Source organism: Hordeum vulgare, chromosome 2H, assembly GCF_904849725.1.
Source record: "Hordeum vulgare subsp. vulgare chromosome 2H, MorexV3_pseudomolecules_assembly, whole genome shotgun sequence".
Taxonomy (NCBI): Eukaryota; Viridiplantae; Streptophyta; class Magnoliopsida; order Poales; family Poaceae; genus Hordeum; species Hordeum vulgare.
Window position 1 is genome coordinate 44,582,281 of NC_058519.1, and position 12,459 is coordinate 44,594,739.

The window sequence follows — 12,459 nt, forward strand, 5'->3', positions numbered from 1 at the left end:
AAAAATAAATTAAGGTTGCACTTACAACAATCAGAAAGTGGATCAGATAAGAAAACGGGATCCTCACGAACCATACAAAATGAACCTTGCATCGCCTTGCGCCAGATCGATTAGTCAGGACCTCCTTGCTTCGCCTTTTCCCCTCATCAACCGTTATGCTTTTTCCTCTCCCGATCTAACTGACTGGACCGGATCGAAGGTCAGCAGCTTGGTAAGAATCATGAATGAAGAGTTGCCCAAATTAGTTGACCGGAATAGTGATGAGCACCACCTGCACAAATGTGAGATTCATATATGTAGGAGTTGATAGCAGATTGAATAACACTAGTTATTATGTTTCTTCTATTCGTGCAAGAAAGAACTCCTGTAAAGAAGACAATACCTCAACTCCCCAACAAAGAAATCAACCTTGTGGCTTTGGAATTTGGATGCAAACTCGCTGCATAAAAAATATTTTTTTTCATTCTCCTCTCTACAACGGAGACCAAAGAAATAATGGCACAACACATATAAAACACAAAAACTTTGAATGGAAAGAATGAAGTGCTACAAATATACTCATCAGTGGTGACCACGGCCAGGCCAGATCAAAGAAGAAAGACACGGATCATGAGAGTAAGGAGGTGTGGAGGCGGAAAATATCTGGCGCCCCCCATCCATACACCATCATTGGTGTAACGAGATTCTTGGATGTATTGGCACAAATTGTCCATAATTTCTCCTGCAATCTGGACGCCGGAAGGCAGTAGCAGGCACCGCGACAGCGCAGGTGAACATTCACGTTAGTTTGGGGAGTAGTAATCGAGGGGATGGATACGTAGGGAACAGACCACAATATGTGCACCTTCGTTGGGTTCTGTACACCAGCGAGCCTGACGGCCCGATCATGGAGCCCATATCCGCGACGAGATGGAGCCCCTCCATGCTGCACTTGCGGGAGGAAAGATATGAGAAGGAGGGTGGCATCTACTGGTCGAGCGTGGAGGCGGTGGCGGCGAACCGGAGATAATGATGATGGTGGCGACGAGCCGGGGAGAATAGCGGCGGTGGCGGCACACCCTCGTGTTGTGGCCGAGAGAGAGAGAGAGAGAGGAGAGACGATAGGTCGGGTGTGAGATTAGGGGCAAGTCTCAAAGGTGGATACAAAGCCGTATCGTGACCGTCCGCTCGGCATCGGACGTCAACCCACCACAATGGTCGAGAGACCACCAATTTTGTTTCTGGAATAGCGGCCACGGACATACGACCCAGGTTTGGCCCAGGCAGTGTTAATGCAGTAGTGCATCAGACGGCCATGAATGACCGAGAAACGAAATCCGATGGTTGAAATGTCTAATAGCGTGAGAATGCTCGGAAAGGGCTCAGTTTTACTGTCCTTAATTTTGCAAGGTTTACATGAAGAGGGGGAATGCCGACAGGTGGAATTCTGGCCTGAAAAAGGAGCAAGTTTGAGATGCCTATTCTGTGCAACTCCAAAAGCCGTGAAAATCAATGTGGATTTTTTGGGGAATATATAAAAAATACTGGGCCTAAGAAGTGCCAAAGGGGCGCCAGCAGGTGGCCACAAGCCTGCTAGGCGCGGCCACCCCCTGGCCGCGCCTAGGGGGCTTGTGAGCTCCCTGCTGGCCCACTGGCTCCCCTCTTCTGCTATATGAAGGGTTTCATTCTGAAAAAATTCAGGATGAGGCTTTTCAGAGGATTCGCGGCCGCCACGAGGCGGAGCTTGAGGAGAACCAATCTAGAGCTCCGACAGGACGATCCTGCGGGGAAACTTCCCTCCCAAAGGGGGAAATCGTCACCATCGTCATCACCAACACTCCTCTCATTGGAGGGGACTCGTCACCATCAACATCTTCATCAACGCCATCTCATCTCCAAACCCTAGTTCATCTCTTGTAACAAATCTCCGTCTCACGACTCCGATTGGTACTTGTAACGTTGCTAGTAGTGTTAATTACTATTTGTAGTTGATGCTAGTTGGATTACTTGGTGGAAGAGTTTATGTTAAGATCCTTGATGCTACTCATTACCTCTCTGGTCATGAATATGATTATGCTTTGTGAGTAGTTACTTTTGTTCCTGAGGACATGGGATAAGTCATGCTAAAAGTAGTCATGTGAATTTGGTATTCGTTCGATATTTTGATGTGTTGTATGTTGTTTTCCTCTATTGGTGTTATGTGAACGTCAACTACATAAAACTTTACCATTATTTGGGCCTAGAGGAAGGCATTGGTAAGTAGTAAGTAGATGATGGGTTGCTAGAGTGACAGAAGCTTAAACCCTAGTTTATGCGTTGCTTCGTAAGGGGCTGATTTGGATCCACTAGTTTAATGCTATGGTTAGACTTTGTCTTAATTCTTCTTTCGTAGTTGCAGATGCTTGCGAGAGGGGTTAATCATAAGTGGGATGCTTGTCCATGTAAGGGCAGTACCCAAGCGCTGATCCACCCACATATCAAACTATCAAAGTAACGAACGCGAATCATATGAACATGATGAACACTAGCATGACAGAAATTCCCGTGTGTCCTCGGGAGCGTTTTTCCTCCTATAAGACTTTGTCCAGGCTTGTCCCTTGCTACAAAAGGGATTGGGCCACTTTGCTGCACCGTTGTTACTTTTGTTACTTGTTGCTTGCTACGAATCATCTCACCACACAACCAATTGTTACCGATAATTTCAGTGCTTGCAGAGAATACCTTGCTGAAAACCACTTGTCAGATCCTTCTGCTCCTCGTTGGGTTTGACACTCTTACTTATCGTAAGGACTACGATAGATCCCCTATACTTGTGGGTCATCACTTCACTTATATCTTTTGAGCTAGACAATGTTGCTCTATATGCTTCACTTAGATCTTTTGGAGCACGACGATGCGTAACTTGGTAGTTGGCTTGTGCTATGAAAGTAGTCCCAAAGTTGATAGGTACCCAAAGAGGATAAAATAAAACTTTCATCTTCATGTGCATTGAGTAGAAAGAGAAGTTTGATTCCTCTCAATTAGTTTTGAGACTCGGATTTGGTAATATTAAGAGTTATGTTAGTAGGGTGTTGTGAATCTAGAAATACTTGTGTTGAGGTTAGTGATTCCCGTAACATGCACGTATGGTGAACCGCTAAGTTAGGAATTCGGAGCATAATTGATCTATTGATTGTCATCCTTTGTGTTGCGGTTGTGATCGCGCGATGGTTTACATCTACCAACCCTTCCCCTAGGAGTATGCGTTTAGCACTTTGTTTCGATTACTAATAAAAACTTTCGCAGCAAGTATGTGAGTTATTCATGACTAATGTGAGTCCATGGTATGGATGCACTTTCACCTTCCACCATTGCTAGCCTCTCTAGTACCGCGCAATTTTTGCCGGTGCACCAACCCACCATATGCCTTCCTCAAAACAGCCAGCATACCTACCCACTATGGCATTTTCATAGCCATTCCGAGATATATTGCCATACAACTCCCCCCGTTCCATCTCATGACTTGTGCCGTCACTCTCATAGTGCCATTGCATGATCGTAAGATAGCTAGCGAGATGTTTCAACTTCATACGCCAAGCTAGATCGTTGCACATCCCGGTACATTGCCGGAGGCATTTCCTATAGAGTCATCATCGTTCGAAGCTTTGAGCTGTGAGTAAATAAAAGTGTGATGATCATCATTATTAGAGAATTGTCCCATGTAAGGAAATAAAAAAAAAGAGGCCAAAGTTGCCCACAAAAAAAATAGAGAGAGACATGAAAAGAGGCCAAAGTTGCCCACCGAAAAAAGAGAGAAAAAGAGAGAAGGGACAATGCTACTATCTCTTTCCACACTTGTGCTTCATAATAGCACCATGTTCTTCATGATTGAGAGCCTCTCATTTTGTCACCACCATATACTAGTGGGAATCTTTATTATATAACTTGGCTTGTATATTCCAATGATGGACTTCCTCAAAATTGCCCTAGGTCTTCGTGAGCAAGCAAGTTGGATGCACACCCACTAGTTCTCCCTTTGAGCTTTCACATACTTATAGCTCTAGTGCATCCGTTGTATGGCAATCCCTACTCATTCACATTGATATCTATTAATGGGCATCTCCATAGTCCTTTGATACGCCGAGTCAATGTGACCATCTCCTCCTTTTTGTCTCACAACCTCCACCACCACTCTATTCCACCATAGTGCTATATCCATTGCTCACGCTCATGTATTGCGTGAGAGTTGAAAAATATTTGAGAAAGTAAGAGTGCGAAAACAATTCCTTGGCCAATACCGGGGTTGTACATGATTTAAATTAGTTGTGTGGGGATGATGGAGCATAGCCAGACTATATGATTTTGTAGGGATAACTTTCTTTTCCATTATTATTTCGAAAGTTCATGATTACCTTGCTAGTTTGGTTGACGTATTATTGTTTTCATGTCAATATCAAACTATTGTTTTGAATCTTACGGATCTGAACATTCATGTCACATGAAAGAAGTTACAAAGGACAACTATGATAGGTAGCATTCCACATCAAAAATTCAGTATTTATCACTTCCCTACTCGAGGACGAGCAGGAGTTAAGCTTGGGGATGCTTGATACGTCTCCAACGTATCTATAATTTTTGATGGTTCCATGCTATTATCTTGTCAAACTTTGGATGTTTTGTAAGCCTTTTATATCTTTTTTGGGACTAACTTATTAACTCAGTGCCAAGTGCCAGTTCTTGTTTTTTCCGTGTTTTTGACCCTTTTCAGAGGAGGATTTTAAACGGTGTCCAAACGGAATAAAACTTCCGAAAAGATTTTTTCTGGAACAGAAGATACGCATGGGATGTGAGAACCAAGGCAGAAGCCACCATGGGACGCCACAAGCCCCCTAGGCGCGGCCAGGGGGCCCGCGCCTAGCAGGCTTGTGGGCCCCCTGAGGCTCGTCTGCCCTACCTCTTCCGCCTATAAATTCCTGAAAAATCCAAAACTGCGAGAGAGATCCACGAAAATACGTTTCCGCCGCCGCAAGCTTCTGTCATCGCAAGATCCCATTTGGGGCATGTTCTGGTGCCTTGCCGGAGGGGGGATTCAGATACGGAGGGCTTCTTCATCAACACCATGACCTCTCCGATGATGCGTGAGTAGTTCACCATAGACCTTCGGGTCCATAGCTAGTAGCTAGATGGCTTCTTCTCTCTCTTGGATCTTCAATACAAAGTTCTCCATGATCTTCATGGATATCAATCTGATGTAATCTTCTTTTGCGGTGTGTTTGCCGAGATCCGATGAGTTGTGGATTTATGATCAGATTATCTATGAATCTTATTTGAGTTTCTTCTGATCTCTTATATGCATGATTTCATATCCTTGTAATTCTCTTCGAGTTGTGGGTTTTGTTTGGCCAACTTGATCTATGATTCTTGCAATGGGAGAAGTGCTTGGTTTTGGGTTCATACCGTGTGGTGACCTCACCCAGTGACAGAAGGGGGTAGCGAGGCACGCATCGAGTTGTTGCCATCAAGGGTAAAAAGATGGGGTTTACATCATTGGTTTGAGTTTATCCCACTGCATCATGTCATCTTGCTCAAGGCGTTACTCTGTTCGTCATGAACTCAATACACTAGATGCATGCTGGATAGCGATCGATGTGTGGAGTAATTGTAGTAGATGCAGACAGTATCACTCTACTTGTCTCGGACGTGATGCCTATATGTATGATCATCGCCTTAGATATCGTCATGACTTTGCGTGGTTCTATCAATTGCTCGACAATAATTTTTTCACCCACCGTAATATTTGCTATTTTGAGAGAAGCCTCTAGTGAACATTATGGCCCCCGAGTCTACTTCACACCATATTTCCAGCCTTTCACTTTTACTTCGTTGCACTTTCTGCCTTCAGATCTCACTTTGCAATCATTCTTGAAGGGATTGACAACCCCTTTATAGCGTTGGGTGCAAGCTCGTTTGTGTTTGCGCGGGTACTCTGGACACTTGGCTTGATTCTCCTACTGGATTGATACCTTGGGTCTCAAACTGAGGGAAATACTTACTGCTCCTGTGCTGCATCACCCTTTCCCCTTCAAGGGAAAACCAACGCAAGCTCAAGAGGCAGCAGTGCACAAGTGGCATCATATAGCAACAACAGCCATAGAGGGTTCAAGACTAGGCAGGCAGCAGAACAAGATTACTCCGACTAGGTGCGAAAGCACGGAGGAAGCAGTGTTGAAAGTGGCAAGGTTGGAGCTGTCAAAGTGGAAGGTGCTACGGCGGATCGTCAGTTGGGGCTAAAGCTGAAGAACTTCATCATGTTCACCCAGTCCATCGCCATTGCTATGTTGTGGCGTTGGTGTGCTAGGTGTGCTCATTGTGGGTAAGCTCACCAAGTAGGGTACAAGGTAAGCACACCATGTATGCCGTATGCAACTAAACACCATGTTCATGTGCCGCTTGGGCCAATGTAGGCAACCAAACAAAGTGCACTTGCATATTACCTAATGCAGGGACCCTAGATGCAGGCAACCAAACAACTTGCAGATGGCGCATTTGGGGCTGTTTTTGCTCAACGAGGCTGGTTTGAGAAGTGTATGCAATGCAGCTACTATTCACTAAAGGAACCAAACACGCCCTTTATGAACGGGTTCCAAGTAGACCAGCATCTAATTCGTCCGCTAAGGGCATGCACAATGGTATACAGTCAGCAATCTGTATAAGATGCCAATTGGGATTTTCAACAACGTGACACACAAAGATAAAGGAGAGAGAAGGTATCCGTCTGTAAAAATAAAGACAGTCTTCTCCCAAAAAGATCGCTGCTTACCAACGCCACATTTATTTCCATAGATAGGTCGTCTGTTGTGGTCTGAGACAATATCATATTTAGTTTTCTTTATGTGCAAAACTCATCACATGTACAATAAAAAATTATGATCGTGGGTATGCTCCAGATAGCCCAATAGATAGCCTAATGTACATGATGTCTTTTGTATCAGTTGTAAAGTGACGTGCACGTGAAGTATAGACAACATCTGTCTAAACTAATGTACATGTTGTAAGGGCATGTACATTAGTTGAGACACCAATCGTCTGTAATAATTTTCCACATCACCTACATATAGCAGTAAAGACACCCTCTGCAATAGATTGTCATTTTATTCTATGTGTAGGACCACAAAATTAGGAACTATAAACTAAATCTTGTGTGCCTCATGCGGCCACGAAGTCGGGGGAATAAGAGACACCCTATACGAGAGGAAAAGGCTATCGCTAAGGACCAAAAATTTAGGGCTAACCACAATCTGCAATTCTACATGCAGACTCTCTCTCTCTCTCTCTCTCTCTCTCTCTCTCTCTCTCTCTCTGTTCTCTTTCCTCCACGCCATAAAAAATCCGATTTGTCAATTCTTATAGACGGTCGAGTAGACCTTATTGTACAAGCCCTAAAAGATGACCAGAGTACGCTGATATGGATGAGGAAGTCAGACATCCAACGATACCCGCATACAATTCCTACACCGGTTTAAACATATTGGACGTAATTCATGTGAACCGGCTGATTTTCATATGAATCATAGCACATTCATTATAATTTAAACATTTTTTTATTAAAAAAGAGCGATCGGACCTAAACATATTCTATGGCGGTGTCCGGCTTTCACTTTCTTATGATAATATGAGGCTTAAGCGTATGCGTTATGCAAGGACGTGTGCGTGTTATATAAGAGGCAAAGCCGAGATTTACAGGAGGGGTTAGGTAGTTCGATTGAGCTCCAAGTCAGATAACTACAATCGACTCTATCCTAACTACCTAACCAGATTACAAACAGAATAGAACATGCACACGATAGATACGGTTTATAATACACCATAGAATACATGTTTAACACTCCCCCTCAACCACAACTGTCCAAGTTGAGATTGTGCCGAAAAGCTTCTAGCTACCTGATACGTCTCCGTCGTATCTACTTTTCCAAACTCTTTTGCCCTTGTTTTGGACTCTAATTTGCATGATTTGAATGGAACTAACCCGGACTAACGTTGTTTTCAGCAGAATTGCCATGGTGTTGTTTTTGCGCAGAAATAAAAGTTCTCGAAATGACCTGGAAATTTATGAGGATTTTTTGTGGAATATACAAAAAATACTGGCACTAGAATCAACCGGAGGGGTGGAGCGAGGAGCCCACAAGCCCACCAGGCGCGGGCCCCCTGGCCGCGTCTAGCAGGCTTGTGGGGGCCCACGGAGCTTCGCCGCCTCCAACTCCAGCTCTATTTAGTCCCTTTCGTCCGGAAAAAAAATCAAGGAGAAGAGTTCATCGCGTTTTACGATACAGAGGCGCTGCCAACTCCCGTTCTTCCTCTAGAGGGCAGATCTGGAGTCTGTTCTAGGCTCCGGAGAGGGGAGATCGTCTCCATCGTCATCACCAACCTTCCTTCATCGCCAATTCCATGATGCTCTTCATCGTTCGTGAGTAATCTCATCATAGGCTTGCTGGACGGTGATGGGTTGGATGAGATCAATCATGTAATCGAGTTAGTTGTGAGGGGGATTGATCCTTAGTATCCACTATGTTGTGAGATTGATGTTGTTACTACTTTGCCATGCTTAATGCTTGTCACTAGGGCCCGAGTGCCATGATTTCAGATCTGAACCTATTATGTTCTCGCCAATATATGTGTGTTCTTGATCCTATATTGCAAGTTATAGTCCCCTACTATGTGTTATGACCCGGCAACCCCGGAGTGACAATAGCCGGAACCACTCCCGGAGATGACCATAGTATGAGGAGTTCATGTATTCACTAAGTGCTAATGCTTTGTTCCGGTTCTCTATTAAAAGCAGAACCTTAATATCCCGTAGTTTCTATTAGGACCCCGCTGCCACGGGAGGGATGGACAATAGATGTCATGCAAGTTCTTTTCCCTAAGCACGTATGACTACATACGGATTACATGCCTACATTACATTGATGAACTAGAGCTAGTTACATATCTCTCCATGTTATAACTGTTGCCTGATGAATATCATCCGACATAATTATACATCACCGATCCAATGCCTACGAGTTTTTCCTACTGGTCCTTGCTACGTTACTTTGCCGCTACTGTTGTCACCGCTGCTACTGTTACTCTGCCGCTGCTGCTACTATTACCGTTCCTACTGTTGCTATCACACTACTCTGCTACTGATACTTTGCTGCAGATACTAAGTCTTTCAGGTGTGGTTGAATTGACAACTCAACTGCTAATACTCGAGAATATTCTTTGGCTTCCCCTTGTGTGGAATCAACAAATTTGGGTTGAATACTCTATCCTCGAAAATTGTTGCGATCCCCTATACTTGTGGGTTATCAAGACTATTTTCTGGCGCCGTTGCCGGGGAGGCATAGCTCTATTCTTTGAGTCACTTGGGATTTATGTCTGCTGATCACTATGAGGAATCCGAGAGATCCAAAAACTAAAGTCTTGCCCTCAACTACGAGGACAGGTAAGGAAGTGCCATCTAGCTCTGCACTTGCTTCACCTTCAGTTATGAGTAAGTTTGCGACACCACCTCCTGCTAGAAATTTTGATTTGTCGCCTGTTCTTGATGATGCTACTTTTGCTGTCCATGATGCTTGTGATGATGCTTTGCTTGATACTGCTTTGCCACTAGGTGCATTCCTTGATGCACAAATTGCTAGAGTTGCTGCTAGATGTGATGATACTTCTGAAGCTGCTGAGATTATTGAAGTAGAACCTGCTATTTCGCCTGTTAGAACTAGCTCTCCTAGATATGAATTGCCTGATATGCCTGAGGGTTATGTTATGGAGGGGGAGATAGGTGAGGACTTTCTTGCTTGTAAGGATAGCTTTGATGTTGAGAAATTACTACGTAAGTGGAAATAAAAATCTTTGAACGCTACGATGAAATACGACCCAAAGTTTGCTACTTCGCCTATCTTTGTGACCGATAAGGATTATGAATTCTCTGTCGACCCTGAGTTAATCACTCTGGTCGAATCTGATCCTTTTCATGGTTATGAGTCTGAAACGGTTGTAGCACATCTTACTAAGTGATAACCCACAAGTATAGGGGATCGCAACAGTTTTCGTGGGTGGAGTATTCAACCCAAATTTATTGATTCGACTCAAGGGGAAGCCAAAGAATATTCTCAAGTATTAGCAGCTGAGTTGTCAATTCAACCACACCTGAAAGATGTAGTATCTGTAGCAAAGTATCACTAGCAAAGTAGGGTGATAGCAGCAGTAGCAACAGTAACCCGTAGCAGCAGAGTAACATCAGTAGCAACAGAGTAACAGTAGCATCCGTGACAGCAGTAGCAGCAAAGTAACATAGCAAGGACCAGTAGTAAAAGACTCGTAGGTATTGGATTGGTGATGGATGATTATGTCAGATGCTATTCATCATGCAACAATTATAACACGGAGAGATATGTAACTAGCTCCAGTTCGTCAATGTAATGTAGGCATGTATTCCGTATGTAGTCATACGTGCTTAGGGAAAAGAACTTGCATGACATCTATTGTCCATCCCTCCCGTGGCAGCGGGGTCCTAATGGAAACTACGGGATATTAAGGTTCTCCTTTTAATAAAGAACCGGACCAATGCATTAACACTTGGTGAATAAATGAACTCCTCATACTATGGTCATCTCCGGGAGTGGTTCCGCCAATTGTCACTCCGGGGTTGCCGAGTCATAACACATAGTAGGTGACTACAACTTGCAAGATAGTATCAAGAACACACATATATTGGCGACAACATAATAGGTTCAGATCTGAAATCATGGTACTCGGGCCCTAGTGACAAGCATTAAGCATGGCAAAGTAGTAGCAACATCAATCTCAGAACATAGTGGATACTAGGGATCAATCCCCGTCAAAACTAACTCGATTACATGATAGATCTCATCCAACCCATCACCGTCGAGCAAGCCTACGATGAGATTACTCACGAACGGTAAAGAGCATCACGGAATTGGCGATCAAGGAAGGTTGATGATGATGATGGCGACGATTTCCCCTCTCCGGAGCCCAGAACGGACTCCAGATTTGCCCTCCAGAGGAAGAACAGGAGGTGGCAGCGCCTCCGTATCGTAAAACGCGATGAACTCTTCTCGTTGATTTTTTTCTGGGCAAGACGGACTAAGTAGAGCTGAGATTGGAGGCGGTGGAGCATTGTGGGTCCCACAAGCCTACGAGGCGCGTCCAGGGGGGCCCGTGTCTGGTGGGCTTGTGGGCTCCACGCTCCACTTCCTCCGCTGATTCTTGCGCTAGTATTTTTTATATATTCCACAAAAATTCTCCATAAATTTTCAGGTCATTCCGAGAACTTTTATTTCTACGCAAAAACAACACCATGGCAATTCTGCTGAAAACAACGTTAGTCCGGGTTAGTTCCATTCAAATCATGCAAATTAGAGTCCAAAACAAGGGCAAAAGAGTTCGGAAAAGTAGATACGACGGAGACATATCAACTCCCCCAAGCTTAAAGCCTTGCTTGTCCTCAAGCAATTCAGTAGACAAACTGAAAGAGACAAAAGAAAAACTTTTATGAACTCTGTTTGATCTTGTTGTTGCAACTATGTCTAACTCATATCCAGAGTTTCAGCAAGATCACAAGCAAACCACATAAGCAAATGACATGTAGGCCTCACGGTAAACAAATATCAATGGCATAATCAACTAGCGAGCAAATAATAATAAGTCTCAAACGTCAACACTTCAATCAAAACAATCATGAAGCAGTACGAACAAATGGTATCTCGCTAGCTCTTTCTGAGACCGCAAAACATAAATGCACAGCACCTTCAAAGACCAAGGACTCACTAAACATTGTAATTCATGGCAAAGAAGATACAGTCACAGTCATACTCAATCACAGTTAGAAGCAAAGCATAAAAATGACAGAGTTGCTCTCTAATTGGTGCTTTTATAAGAAGAGGATGACTCAACAGGAACATAAATAGATAGGCCCTTTGCAGAGGGAAGCATTGATTTGCAGAGGTGCCGGAGCTCAAGCTTTGAAAACAGAGATAATAATTTTGGGTGGCATGCTTTCATTGTCAATGCAATGACTAAGAGTTTTCACGATCTTCCACGCTACACATGCTATAGGCGGTTCCCAAACAGGAAAGTAAATTTTTGACTCCCCCAGCACCGATCAATCACACTCCACGACTAGCCGAATCCTCGGATGCCATCCATACCAGCATCAATCCAGGGGGAGTTTTGTTTGTAATTATCTTTTCAATTTAAGCACGGAACTGGGCATAACAATTACTGTCCCCTTTCTCGTGAATGATAGTGAATAAACACATATCAAGAATAACACGCCTAGCATGGAAGATACTGATAGCCCCCTGTCACCACATGAGCGGTTCGGGCATGCAAAACAGATTATTTCTTGAAGATTTAGAGAGTGGCACATGCAAATTTACTTGGAACGACAGGTAGATACCGCATATAGGTAGGTATGGTGGACTCATATGGAACAACTTT